A 12,641-nucleotide genomic window follows, 5' to 3' on the forward strand; every position below is an offset into this window, starting at 1 on the left:
CTCTGGCCTTGGTGGACTGTACCCTCCTCCCCAACCCCTAAGCCAGCACACACTCCGGGAGCCCGAGGAGGCTACCCTCTTCAACAGTGCTGATTTCTCTGAGCAGGTTCTCACCTGGTTTTGGTATTCAGCACCGAGCGTCCTCCCTAAGGTGATCAACCAGGCCAAGCCTCGACAGTTGTCATCATCATGATTGAGACACTGACATTTCTCATTCACACCAAATGTGCCTGAGGATCGGTCTGTGTCTGAGCTGGTAAAGGGAGGCCCACTGTTCGCAAGCCTTGGGGAAGCTCTGCCTTTTTGTCATTGTGACATTGTCTGTGTCTGAAAGAGAGTTAGAATTCGATGGAATTTCCAAATGAGAGTGACTTCTTCCGAGTGTCCAACCGGAGCCCTTCAAAGGTCTTCATGCACCAATTCCTTTGATTCCTGCAAAGCCAAGCAAGTAGATCACGTTGTCCCCAGTGTGTGGATGAGAGAGTAGGGGCCCTGAGAGATAAAGACGCCTGTGGCAGGTCCCAGGGTAACCAGGGTAGCAGAGTAGTGAGGGGGATGCACTGCCTCTTGGTTCTGCCCCTACATGTTGTGAGGCCCAGTTAGCTTGGGGTGTTGTCCTGGGTTTGCACTCCATCCGGGAATTAATTCCACACCCATGTCCTCTGCACAGCCAGGACATACACCTGTTTGCCTAGGTCAGTGGTCTGGCCGTTGGAATGTTGGGGAACACGACATGAACAGAGGCTTTCATTGTCCTTTTTTGGTTCTGTTTTCTCTCCTGTGCTGCTTGATCTGTCTTTTGGAAAGTTTGCGGGTGGGACTGTGGAGACTTCAGCATGGACCACAGAATGAAGACCCTTGGGTAGATGTGAGCCTGACGGGAAGTCTGGAGTCCATCCTGCTGCAGCTGGACCAGACTAGATTAGCCAAATTGCAACCGACCTGCAGACCTGGAAAAACAAATGTTTATTGTATAAGGCTCTGTGATTTTTTTGAAGTTATTTGTTATGCAGCAGAAACTGATGGGAGTCAGGTCCTCGGGCAAAGAACCAACTCTTCCAGCTTCCGTGTCTTTGTGAATAAAATACAAACACCAGTACAACCTTGTAGCTGTGAGGGTTAGGTGAGGCGAGCGCAGTTCTGGGCACACAGTAATTACTCCGCTCTGTTCTGAGTAGGCCATGTTTTCCTCAAGGTGATTTTTGATGCTCATGCTGTTGGTGGCAGGGAGGAAATCCCTGACCTTTGGGCACAGCAGATTCAGCAGGTTTTGTCCCTCTTGGCTTCCCAGCCCCACCCCCTACTTCCACTTTCACCTCCTACCCCAGGGGGTCTGGCTGCTACAGCAGGTGGTAGCTCCATGGCTGCCATGGTTTTCTGGGACTCTGTTAGCCTAAGTGACATCACGGAGAGGCTTACACTGAATGCATTTCTATTCCTGAGTTGTTCTAAATGTCACGGCCGTCCCATTAGAGAGAAAGACGATGGTCAGGGGGCTGGGGTTTGGGAGCTGGTTGCAGTAGGTCCAGCCCTCCAGGATTCTGCTGTCGGCCAGGCCTTCTGGCTGCATTGAGATTCTGTCCCTTGAGGCACCGAATCACCACCATCCTGGGAGCAGAAGCCAGTGCACTTGATACCTGGGTTGTAGGAGTAAATGTGGCTCTGAAGAGAAAGCCAAGGCCCTGTGCCCATGTGCTGTGTTCGTCTCCTCTGGGGGACAGCTGCCAGGACTCAACAAACCACTGCCTGGCCCTGCAGGTCCCTTCTATCTAGTAGTCGCGACATACAGAACTCAGGTTCAGGGGGAGCTTCTCAGTTGGACCTGGGCTGTTCTCTTACTGTGAAACCAGCTGTGCCTATGGGGCACAGCTCCATAGGCATCCAGGAACCTGCTGCATGCATGACTACTCGTGCTTGTCACCACCACTCCAGGCACTGTTGCCATTCCTGTTTCACAGGAGAGGAAATGCAGGTGAAGAGAGGCAGAGGGCTTTGCTCCAGGTCCCCTGGCTGACAGAGTGGCAGAGCTGGGCTTGGCACCCAGGTTTGTGACTCTGTGCTGTGCTCCCTGTTGCCACAGTGATGGGCGGCCGGTTTGCATCTGTCTCTTTCTCTGTAAGCTGTGAGACAAGGTACCTTCAATACAGATGCTCTTCTGCTGTCTCTGGAAGTTTCTGCTTAGTGGGCTATCCCCCTCCTCACCCCACCCTCATTCCTTTGGGGGGTCCTTCTTGACATGTCCAGGTGCTTTCTGGAAGTGAGCAGGGGGTGAGTGATAAGTAGAGTATAAAATCATTGTTTTCTCTGTGTAGCTTTGACTTTGACAGTCTGGGGTTAGAAACTCCCCTCCTGCCCCAACCGCTCACCCCCTGCACTGGTTTTTTTCTTTGCACACATGTGTTTAATGAATTCCCATTAAGTCTAAAGGAAAGAAAGATAGCCTTCGAGAAAGGGCTAGAACGCCCTGAAGACAAAACTCCTATGCTGAGGATAAAGGCTTAGAGAGGAGGAGACCTCAAACATTTGAATTTCTCTTCTTGAAAGTGTTTCTCCCCTGCTGACAGGGATAGAGGCTGGGAGGGTGCGAGGAGGCACGCGTTCTCAATCAGGGAAGGCACCCGAGGCCTCTGTGAGGCTGTGCTGGCGGGTGGGCTCACAGCAGGTCTGGAGGGGCTCACGATCCCTGGGCCCCGGGCAGCTGGCCTTCGCGGCGTCCTGTGTCTGCAGACAACCCCAGTGCAGAGAACCACTGTCACGCCAAAGAGGCCCATTCAGATCGAGTTTAGCAGGTCAGCCTCTTAGAAGGAGAGAGGTGCTGTCAAGGAGGGCGTTAGTGTTGATGTGCCCTGGTTTTCTTGGGAAATGCGTTAAGAATGGGAGAAAGGAAGGTGGTTGTCTTTTCTATCGCCCTGGGACACAGAGGGTGAGCCTGCGTATTTCTTGGGGACGGGATATCAGTGGTCTGGGGCAGGAGAGGGAGGGCTGCCCTGCATGCATGGCTGGTGGGGAGCCCACCTGGAGAGCGCCGCTGAACCGGGCAGGGTGGCGTTCACCTGGTGCTGCTGAGTCGATCTTGGCTCAGGCTACCCAAATCCTTCCGCATGGTAGTGTGTGAAGAGTCAGGTTTTTGCTTGGTGCCTCTCAGCCGTCGGCTGGTGGGCTCAGGCCCTACAACAAGCACGTTGGCTGCTCACGTAATGTCTTTGCTATTCACTGGCGGACAAAGAGGAGGACCACACAAAAGATGTGCCCACAGTTGCCATGGCAGTTTCGAAGGCCCCCTCCTCCCTGCCCTCCACTAATTCTCCTAATCGTCCTGGGTTTGGGGCACTGCGGCTAAGGTGGCCACATTGCCTGGTCCCCAGAACCTCACACAAAGGTGTTGGGGCGCTCCCACACGGGGTCCTCTGAGATAAGACTGGGGTCAAATTAGGCTTCAGTAACCCTGGCCGTGGAAAAGCTGCCTCCCAGTTTCACACGCGAGCACATGCACACAACACAAATGAGTACACACACTCACACCCACACAACTGAGGCGGAGGCAGGGGAGGTGCTTGTCCTCAAGGGGGCTGCCCAGCTGATGTCTCCTCTTCCCTCCCCCTGGCTCTTCTTGTCCAAGCTGGATGCATCACAGACATGTGAAGAACCCGCCTGTCCCTCTGCCTGTCACATGTACAGTTATTCACTCAACCATACTCTTTGGGGGGTAATGCAAGAGGCGTCTAGCACAGAGCTGGTGAGAGCTTACCTTTTGACAGAGGAGATGGACACAAGGAGAGCAGCCTGCTAAAGGACTTGGGGGGCCTCAGTTGGGGGAGAACAGGGCTTCCTGGACAATTTGAGGTACCAAGGTGGCCCAGAATATCAGGGAGAGGGGTCAGCACAGGTAGCTGCATGGGCCTCCTCAGGGCCTGAATCACACTGCACCCCACTGTCCCCCAGGGGAACTCATCTGTGAGAGCTCCAAAGGCCCAGACACTCCTGCGTGTGTAAGGCTGCCATGGCCTCCATGAGACATGATTTTCTCTGCACCCCCACCCCACAGAAATTCTCTGGTCTCCTCTCCCTACTCAGCATTATTCACAGGACCCTCACGGGTGCCAGGCACCTGGCTGATGCTGGAGAAGCAGGGGGAAGTCAGACAAGAGTTGGCCCCTGCCCTCTTGGAGCTTGCAGTCTGGTGGGGTGATGGGTACAATGGAGCAGTCACCAGCACATCCTCAGGATCTAAGGCCAAGCTCAGAGCTGGAGGCCAGTCCTTGCCGCCTCACAGAGCAGCAGCATTGGAGTGGCTTGGTATTGGAGAGAGATGACTCAGTGTCCAACAAGGGTTGGAGCCATGAGAAGCCTAGGGGGCCTACACCAAGAACGTGTAGGCCTAGCCAGGGGCTGTCTAGTGTTTATTTAGAACCAGATTCAGAGAAGGTGGGCAAGCATGGGGGATGTACATGCCTGGGGGATTTGTTATCAGGCATGCAAGTTAGGGAGGAGCGACCAGGGGCTGTTGCCTGGGGGGCGGCTCCATGGTTCCTTCTAGTCAAAACATATTATCTCTATTCTTTTAAAATTTATTTATTTTTTATATTTTTAATATTTTATCTTACATCATTTTTCATTTTTGCACAATATGCATTTTCATTTTGGTTATAGTCACCATACAATTGCACCCCCCGCCCTTTATTTTGACCCTAATCCTTCCTCTCCCCCTGCCCACCATAGTGTGTCTCTATGGAGAGCTGTGTGGAGATTCATTAATTCCAAAGGGCACCTGCACCCCTATGTTTATAGCAGAACTATTTACAATAGCTAAGCTATGGAAACAACCCAAATGCCCAAAAATAGATGACTGGATCAAGAAGATGTGGTACATATACACCATGGAATATTACTCAGCAATCAAAAAAGATAAACACATGCAGTTTGCAGCAACATGGATGGAGCTAGAAGGGATCATGCTCAGCGAAATAAGCCAGAAAGAAAAAGAAAAATACTGGATGGTCTCACTCATAGCAGGAATTTAGAAAACCTAAATAAGGGACCAGAAAAAAGACTAATTAATATTCTTTATTCTTACCTAACTTTCTGCTAACCTTTTCAAGTCAGGCATTCTAGCTGTTCCTGCTAAACTGGCCATAATATCTGCCTGCTGTTTTCAGCAGATACTGGTTTCCCAGCATGTTCCTCATGTCCTTGGTGAGAGGCCCCCTGCCAGACTGTACATGTAGCTTGACCAGCAAGAACTCTGGGCATGGAGACAACGGCCCCGAGAAGAAGGAGGGCTGGAGATCCCACAAGTCCTTTCCTCTGAAGCCCCCAGCCAGAATCAGGATCCAAAGAGCAAAGGATCCAGCCCCTTCAGCCCACAGCCCCCAAACCAGGAGTGAGCAAGAAATGTGGGAAGGGCAGGAGGACATGTGGAAGAGCCAAGAGCCTCTGGAGGCAAACAAACTCAAGTACTTGTTCCCCAGAACTTCTCTGAACTTCCATGTCCTCATAAGGAGGGTGATGGGAGCAACTTCACGGCTTTGTGTGCATGAAATTAGAGAATACTTAAGTCTCAGCGCTCAGGCAGCCAAAGTTGTCCAGTGCGGGCAGGGCTTTATCTGGAAGCAACCAGGGAGGTGGATCTAGATCTGATGGAAAGCTTGGATTGCTATGTGGGTCAGAGCTATGTTTATGTGCGGGTCCCTTAGGGATGCGGTGTGACACCTTTGAGGGCAGGGCCTCTGCCTCCTCTCAATTGGGTCAACCCCAGGCTGACCTCCGTGGAGGCCACTCACAGTGTGGATTTCCCCATTGTCACTCCTCCTCCCACATCCTTTCCTCACCCCTGTTTACCGGGAGGGTCACCCCTCCAGCACCTCTGAGGACAGTGTTGTCTCCTGGATGAAGCTGTGCGCGGGCACCTCCCTGTGGTGGGGTTAGAGCTGTGACCCAGGCTGGTGCTGAACTGCAGTGTCATTGGGTGGAGTGTCAGCATCTCCCTACTGTGGCCACCACCCTGTAAATCCTGGGTGGTATGCACAGGGTCTCCGGTCTCCTTGGTCTCAGGGGAGTGGTGGCATGGGTCAGAGCTATGTTTATGTGTAGGTCCCTTAGGGATGCAGTGTGACTCCTTTGAGGGCAAGGCCTCTGCCTCCTCTCACAGGTACACCCCATCCTGGGCACAAGCAGCAGCAATTGATGCTCTTTGTGGCTTTGTAGGGGATCCCAGGGTCTCCACTGTGGGATTCAGAGTCTGGGCCTCTACACAGAGCTCTGGGGGATGGGGGGGCATGGGAATTGTTTACCCACAGAGAGGCAGTAGTTGGAATCATTTGGGGACAGAGCTGGGGCAACCAGGTCAGCCGATTTATCAATAAGACATGGTTGCTGATGTTAACCCGTGCTGATCCCCTCAAACTGTTCGACCAGTCTCCCCGCTTCCCTCTGGGTGGGAACAGAAGCAGTTTTCCTCAGGAGATGTGGAAGGTGTTATAATTTGAGAGGATGTAACAAATTTTTTTATAATTGTATAATTTGTATATAATTCCTTGTAATAAAGGGTGATGATTATAGTTCTGTTCTCATAAAAGGCTCCCTAATCTTCTAATTATGGAAAGATGTTTTCTGGGCTCCAAAATGGTCTGTTATTAAAAGGGTTTCTTTTTGGTTTGTTTGTTTTAATTTTCTCTGCATGTAGGTGTCGAGTTAGGATTCTGCTCGCTCTGCTTTCAGTGGGTCTGGATGCACTCAGCAAAGTGGGGGCCACTGCCCAGTCACTCAGGAAGTGGGCCAAGAGCAAGAGAACTGTCTTTTTTTTTTTTTAAAGATTTATTTATTTATGCATTCAAGAGCTGGGGTACAGGCCAGAAGTGCAGGGGGTGAGAAGCTTCAGCAGGAACAGAGTGGGAGTAGAACAGGCAGACTGACTGAATACACTGCTGAGGGGAGCAGCGAGGGAGACAGGAGAGGTCTGCTGTGCCATGTGGGTCACCTCCCTGGCCAGGGATCGAACCTGTATTGCAGTGGCTGCAGGTAGCGTCATAGTGCTGCATCTTAACCCCTTGCACCACCAGGGAGGCCTGCGAGAGGATTTTCTTACAGATGGAAAGCATTTTATTTCTGTTAGAAATAGAATGTTATTGCCTGAAGCAAGGTGTGGCTACCTTTATTTCACATTCGTTCAATGAGCACCGACTGTGTGCCCAAGACTGTTATAAATCTGCCATCCCAGAGCTCCCACGTGAGGGTGAGAAAGACACGAATCAAATAATCTTGCTAAGGAGCATTACACGGCAGCTGGTCACGAGCTGTGGATGTAAGGTGCACACTGCAGCCTCAGAGGGTGGTGGTAGACATCACCTAATCAGGGGAGTCAGACAGGGCACCAGAGGAAGGGACATTGGGTTGGGCTGTGAAGGAGCAGTTGAGTTAACTGGATAAAGGGTAGCAGGGAGCTTTCTGAACTGAGTGGGCAGCACAAGGTGGGAGGAATAGTGTTCTGTTTACACACTTGAGAAGACTTCTTCCAAACTGATTTCTTTTCATTCAGCCTCTCTGCTTTGCAGGAAACCATTATTCTGGGGACTGAATCCAGCTGTTGTTGGACAAGTCTTACCATAGCCCCGTGGGATATGGTCACAGCCCCTACGCTATCCTTCATGGCCAGAGGACCTTCACACACAGGAGTGTGATCACCTCACATCCCTGCTCAGGCCCTCCATTGGTTCACCACCCTCAAAGGGTGAAATCCACACTCAGTGCCAACCTCTGATCCTGAGCCCCTGGCCTCTGACCTACATGCTCTGTGCTCCTGAGTGGTGTCAGGGTGGCAGAAGTGTCCAGATACCACTCTCCTCAAGGTCTCTGCCATGCCATTCACTCTCCTTGGAATACTCTTCCTCCCTCAATCCTGTTGTACCCCATCACCCATCTGGAGAAGTCCTACCCATCCTCAGTTCTCCAATGAAAAGTTACCTGGGAGACCATCCAGGACTACTGCTGCAACCCTTTCCAGTGCCTTGTCTGGTTCTCCTTTGCTATTGATTCTTCTTTAATATTTGTTTTTCCTTTTCTAGACCACAGATTCCATGAGACCGAGCTCATATCTGTTGCTTTAGTGCTTTAGTGTCTGAACTGTACCTGACACACAGTAGGTACTCTGAAAATGAGGAAGCAAGTGGGTGGTAAAGTGCAGTTTGGGGTGTCTTAGTCCTCTTCTGCTCAGTGGGATGTTCACTAGAGCCCTCATCCCCACACAGGCTGTGACTTCCCCCAGATTCTTAACTCCTGGCAAGTGAGAACTTAAATGTGAGTTGAAACTACCTCGGCAATCTGTCAGCTTGCTGGTAGGACAAGGCCAGCTGGGTGGGCCGATCTTCTGCCGGAGTCAGGCCTGAGTGTTGCCAGCAGTGCAGACCCCTGGGAGACGATACTAGAGACACATTGTTTCTGGAGGCTGCAGTGAGTAGATGACTGGCGATTATGTATTTCTGATCCATTAAAGAATGCTTTGGCATGGAAAGTACAGATAAGGAATGAAATTGTAATATAATCAAATTGCATTTTTATGGAAAATACTACATTTTTCTCTAAATAAAATTCAGTAACAAAATTTTATTTGCTTTCCCCCCAAAATGCCTCTCCAAATTGATTTTTCAGAGAAATTGTGAAAAGCAGTGTGGTTCAGGGGAAGAAAGATCTAAATTTGAGGACTTCGAAACAAAGCCCATGTGGTTGTGATGGGTGAGTTCAGGATTTCTGAGTCTTAGCACTGCCCTCATTCTTGAAACATCCCCAGCTCGTTAACTCACCTGTCACAGAGCTCTCTGGGAGATGCCGCTGCCGGGGTGGAGAGGGCGACCCCAAAGGATGGCTTGCTCTCTCTGAGTCATCCCTGGAAATGGAGCAATGAGCAGGTGTTCAGAGGAAAATTATTAGAAGCAGCAGGTATGAGGTTTCGAGTCTGGGAATTGCTGCAGGAGAAGATGTGCAATTACCAGCTCTATGGGCAGAGGTTTACAAAAACAATTTTAAGTTGCCTGTGCCTGGTCCCCAAACATTCATATAGAAAGTCAAAAATTCAGTGTGTTCCACCATCGTTTGCCCTCCGTGTTTGCAGTTGGAACATCTGGGTCATCACTGGAATTTATCATCCATCTGGATGCCTGGTAGTCCCTACATGGGGCCAGCGGATGCACACAAGCAGGAATTGAAAATGATTTATTCTTTGACTAATAACTGTAATCAACTGCCAGGTTCTCAATAACTATAATCAAGCATCAGGTATTTATTGATCTGATGCTGGGCATATGCAAGGTGCAAGAGACATATGTCCCGATTCTTCACTTAGAAAAGTGGCTTCTTGTTTGAGAGAAAAAAAAATCAATAAGCACAGCATACTTCACTCTTGGGTCTCTCACTGCCCTAACCATAAGGTTCTTCCTGTGGGTTTGAGAGGAACTTGGGGATGCTGGGCATTCAAAACGGCTTCTTGGAGGAGGTGGCCTAGATTCACATCTGATCTTATGAAAGAAATTCAAGGTAGTAAACAAGAGAATGGGTCCATTTGTGTTAGGGAAAGAAGGTGGGTGTGTTCATAGCTGGGTGTAGGTGAGAAGTGGAGGATGAATTACTGGGGAAGGGGAACTTGAGTGGGGGAGTTGGGGTGCTGAGACAATAGTCTAATAGGTTGAATTTGGGGCAATGAGGGATGGTAAACTTGACCAAGTAGGTTGGGGCTAGATGGACGGGGATCTGAATCCTTAAAGAAAAGAGTCTTCCATTAATTCACGGTGCTGTGGTTCCTGTGAGTAGCTTAGAGTTTTGCAGGGGGTGGGGACCCGCCCATCCATGAGCCCAGCACAGGCTTGTCTGTAGATGGAAAACAGTAGCTCTCCTACATGTGCCCACAATCTTATCTGAATATATTGAGGCTCTCGTGAAAAGGATGCACATCTATTGAAAAGATGAACTGAAATTGAAGTAGCTCTTTGACTCTAAGGTTTGTTTAAAGCAGTGTTTTCCAAACTTACATAATTTTCTGGAATTTATGAGTTTGTTTTTCTGTTAGGAGGAGGAGGACCCCCCTGCCTCAGAGGTCAGGCAGAGTCAGCATGGGCGGGGCATGGTCCATCCAAGGGACTCGATGGTTCTGGGTTGAATCAAGGGCAGATTGGAGAGGAGGGAGAAAGGAGACTAATATAATCAAATTGCATTTTTAGGGGAAGTACTACATTTTTCTCTAAATAAAATTCAGTAACAAAATTTTATTTGAATTTTGGCCAACAGGGGGAGAGTAGGCTGTGGGGGCTACAAAGGTGGGGTGTGGAGTGGGAGAAACCCGGGGGGCCCTGAGGAGAGCTGGAGGTGTCTGTGCTCTGCTCAGGGAGCCACATAAGGACATCAGTGCCCCTCTCTTTCTGGGCGGTATCCTCTTCGGGTTGGGGGTCCTATCTCCCGGAGTGGGTGGCTGCCACATGCCAGGGCTAAAGGCCCGAATGCTGTGTGGGGCCTGCAGGTTCTGCTCACCAGGTTATGGTTCCCACCTCCTGCACACAACTCACAGTCCTCAGCAGACTTTGAGGTCTGCTGGGGCTACAGGTGATGGCATCAGAGACCCCGTGGGGACCAAACAGAAAGTCAAGGGAGCCAAGTGCCGAGTATGGGTTTCTACTCTGCAGACCTGCAGAACTGTGGGCCCAGCAATATTTCCCATCAAAGCCACGTGTTTACTGAGGAAGTCAGAGCAACTGAATTTAGAAAAAAACGCGTCCAAAGTCAGAGCATTTTATCCCCCTTGAAGGTTAAACCCAGTTGGCTGGCTTTATGTGAGCTCTGTACAGAGTCTTTGTTCTGTTCTAGAATGACTGGGATGAGAAAAGCAGAGAAGAGCGGCTGTTTTGAGGCTAAGTCATAAAGCATTGAAGTCAATGACAAAGCACAAAAGTCCTTTTTTTTTTTTTTTTTTTTTTTTTTTGTTGGAGAGAACTAGTTGTCCCCAACATCCATCCTCCTCTGCTCTAGAAGCACGTGTTTATAGCCAGGACAGGACTCCGTTTTCTGGCCCTGCTGCTGGCTTGCGTGACTGTTCTCTAACTGCTGGTCCCTGGAAGGGCAGACAGCTAGATGAGCGACTTCCCTGATGTCTTGTATTTCACCTTTCTTTTCTTCCCCATTTTGTCTGGAATGCAGACAAGGTGGGGTGAGCCATCCAGGATCCCAAGGAGGAGGCAGCTCCCCAGGATGGGTGAAGCAGTCAGATACAAGGATTCTGGGGCTCAGACCCCGTGAAGCACGAGGCCAGCCCAGACTGATGTTGCTCATCTTGTTGTGCAAGAGGGAAATAGATGTCTCCCTTGCTTAAGCTGCTGCCATTCTGGATCTCAATTCCCAGCCATGGCATCTAGATCCTCATTTATAATTCATTAATTTGAAAATTGAATGTGTAGTAGGAGAATGAAGAAGGTGTATAGGTGTACTAGAAGAAGGTGTATTAACTTTTGGTAAGTTAAATATGTTTGGATTTGCCTTTAAAGGACAATTCTTTGTGGGTGGGAGGAGTGACAGGTTTTCTAAAGACCTTGCAATGACCTTCCAACTCACCCTCCCGCACAGCATCCCCTGGATAGTTGCTGATCTCAATTTCTCTGTCTGCCTCCCGCTATCACCACTGTCAGCTCTTGTGGGACAAGTTAACTCTGAGATAGCAGGGACTTTGGGGTCTCTGCTGACCCTCGCACTACAAAGAGTGCCTTGCAGACAGTAGCTGCTTAATAAATGCCGACTGAATCAGTATTCATAAACTTCAAAGCCTGTCTCCTAGCCTCTGGCTCATTGTTCCTTCCCCCAGTCTTTCTTTAAGAAACAAATTATTGAAGTGATATATAGGTTTGTAATGTATCTTTCAGGTTTATGGCATTGGGCACCACCCAAAGTCTGGTTTCCATCCCACATTCCACTACCATACAATTGATACCCTTTACCTGTTTTACCCACCCCCCTACTCCCTTCTCCTCTGGCAGCCACTGGTGTTTTTTCTGTGTCTAAGAATTGTTGTTGTTCTGTTTCCTTTGCTTATGTGTTTTAAAGAAATGTTCTACATATGAGTGAAATCATATGGTATTTGTCTTTCTCCATCTGATTTATTTCATTTAGTGTAATCCCCTCTAGGTCCATTCAGGTTGCCACAAATGACCGGCTAGCATCCTTTTTTATAGCTGAGTAGTAGTCCATCATGTGCACATACCATATCTTTATCCCTACTCTTCTGTTGACAGGTACTTACGTTGTTTCCATATCTTGGCTATTGTGAATAATCTGTACAAATACACATCTTTTTGCAATAGTGTTTTCATATACTTCAAATAGATACCCAGAATAACTAGATCCTATGGTATTTTTGTTCTCAATTTTTTGGAGGAATCGTCATACTGTTTTCCACAGTGACTATGCCAGTGTACACAATTCTTTTTCTAAGTCTTGTTATCATGCCCATCCTATTGCCCAACTCCCCCTCTCGCCGTCTGTCATTCACTCCTAGCCGACTTAGGATAGAGTCTACACCTCTAGATTTAAGACCTGCAGGATCTCAGTTCCCCTTACATGTGCCCTTAAGTTGTGGGCTCAGTCCCTGGTATAGTTTGTAGCTCCCAGGTCAT

At 49.3% G+C, this 12,641-nt stretch overlaps 1 protein-coding gene across 2 annotated transcripts in view; it reads left to right on the forward strand.

The window, feature by feature from the left end:
- FSTL4 (follistatin like 4) overlaps positions 1–12,641 on the forward strand; it is a 672,816-nt gene that overhangs the window by 216,964 nt on the left and 443,211 nt on the right. The window lies entirely within an intron of this gene.

The sequence above is a fragment of the Talpa occidentalis genome, unplaced genomic scaffold (genome assembly GCF_014898055.3).
Source record: "Talpa occidentalis isolate TD23 unplaced genomic scaffold, MPIMG_talOcc4v2.1 talOcc4.13, whole genome shotgun sequence".
Lineage (NCBI taxonomy): Eukaryota > Metazoa > Chordata > Mammalia > Eulipotyphla > Talpidae > Talpa > Talpa occidentalis.